The following is a 2476-nucleotide window of genomic DNA, read 5'->3' as shown; positions in this document are numbered from 1 at the left end:
ACTTAATACTTAATTCATAGTTTCATACAAATAAATAGAAAATCAATCCCTATCCGATCCAAATCCTATTCGATCTGGACCTAACTTTATTTTTTTCTGTAGCTCATATGTTGCAGTACGTGATTTGATACTCGAATGTAATATGAAGTTTGAGTACTCTTTCATTATAAGAAAGAAAAACTGTCTATATATGAAATTTTAGTACTCTATAATCAAAAAGAAAAAAAAAATAAAAATTTTGTTTAGTTAAAATTCTTTTATTTTATTGTTTCAATTTAAAATTATATATATTATTCAATGTTGTTACGAAATTAAAAGAAGTAAAACTTATATTACTGAAGAACTTACATGATATGTTGGGGCTTCCAAATGACAGAGTAAGCGTAGAAGTTCTTGGTGGGATCGAACCAAAGAGTCACTGCTTAAGTTTTTCAAGAACTCGAAATCAATTTCACCGTGTGCTGGCAATTGGGCTTGTGATGACAATTGCACCAACACGTAGGTACAATTAATTTAATTAAAGGATAAATTAAAAGAACATGTTATATATTCGATAAAGAATAAATTATATATTTGTTAGTGAGTTTAATTTTAATATATTGATAGTATAAATTTTTTTTATATAATTACATTTGTTTTTTTATCATTATNNTTGTAATTTGTAATTAGTTAAATTTTGTTTACTTTAAGGCATTCTAAGGTAAATTTTCAATTTTAGTTTTCTTTTAATTTTCTCATCAGTTCCTCCATTTATATCAATAATGTATAAATCTCAGGCATCATTAGAAAAACCTCTAACTTAAAACACTCAATAGACCTCCACACCAATATGAATTTTAAGTGTGCAAGTACATTCAAGTTTGAGACCAGACCACAATCGTTATTACCATCCAGTTTGTAGTTATGTCTTAAAAATACATGAGAAGAAATGAGCTACTTGAGAGCATTTTTTTTTTAAGTTCAGGGTTCTTTTAAATGGGATGGAATGGTCCGGCTTCTTGATTCCATTCTTTCTTGTTGCAAAGATCTTGACTTCCGTCGATATTGGACAAGATATGATCATCATTCTCACCCGCTTCACTCCATATTATGTTGGCAAGATGAAAAAAAATTCTAGTCTAAAATATCCAAAACAGGGAGTTAACTTTATAGTAACTTGATACCCATTTTGCAAAGCAAGAGATCAAAGTTTGAAAAATGCAATTGAATATAATAGAACAATAATTACAAAAGAAGATGAGGATAAGGAATCCTCTAAAGACTAACCTCTGTTTATATTAATTATAACAATACAACTCTTATCTAAATAAAAAAATAAATAGCCGTAAAATAATGGTATTTATAACAAAGTAAACAAGCATTATAAAGACAAAATGTCAGCAATTGCATTTCAATCAATTGGCATTTCGACTTACAAATTTATTTTTTAAGAACTAATTTGATTAATCAAAAACTTTGTAAACAAATTCAAAGATTAGATAACCTTTTAAAAATGAGTGAATATTAACCCATAACCTTTTAAAAGATCAATATTTTAGTGAAAAAAATTAGGTAGTATATTTCAAATCAAAGATAAAATATTCTCTATCAACACTATATAAATAAATATCAAAATTTAAATGTGAACAATAAATTAGTTATCTTTCAAAATGAAATTTAAGTTATGTAATTGTGAATCTATATTTTTTATTTGAAAAATGGTTATTGAACTTCTTTTGATATTTATTCAATTTTAGTTCGGGCCACACCCAATTTATATTGTTATTTAAATGCTCTCTAAAAAATATATAATGTATATAACTATAATTAAACTCACTTTTCTTTTGAGACATTAGAAGAGTAGAATTTAGTAGAATTTATTATCAAACACCACGTTAAAAGGTCCTAACAAACTCTTCATATAACGAACATAATAATTATATGGTAAAGATGTAAGTTTATAGATTTTTTCTTTAATAGAATGAAAGAGAGATTAATAAAAGTAGGATCCACATTTTGAATAATAATAAAATAATAAAAAATAACTATAAAAGGAATTATATTCTCTCTATACCATTCTAATCTGTATAGTAGAGTGCTCCAAATAATAAATCACAAATAAATTGGATGCAAACAAATGGATAATGGAATCTAAATAACCCATCTTTACAATATTATTACATCATACGTGTTATTCCTTCAATCCACTTGACACAAAATAGAGTTGGAAAAAAAATGGCCGAAACAAGATCCTCTACTTTCTCCCAAATAACACTGGTAAATGGTCCATCTTTTGGAATCAACACCGCAACAACAAATGCACCAAACATGGCATGGATTAAATCAACCCCATCTTTTGGATCAGGCCGGGTTTTCGGGCTAAGTCGGGCCATAAACACTCTTATTATCAACCAATAATCAGCTTCGTTATTATTTAGTTGATTAAACCCTAATTATATATACTAGTGGCTCAACAATTCGTGCCTGTTCAGATTAA

This window comes from Arachis ipaensis, chromosome B05 (assembly GCF_000816755.2).
Source record: "Arachis ipaensis cultivar K30076 chromosome B05, Araip1.1, whole genome shotgun sequence".
Taxonomy (NCBI): domain Eukaryota; kingdom Viridiplantae; phylum Streptophyta; class Magnoliopsida; order Fabales; family Fabaceae; genus Arachis; species Arachis ipaensis.
The sequence above is the reverse complement of the archived record's forward strand: the minus strand, read 5'-3'. Positions refer to the sequence as shown.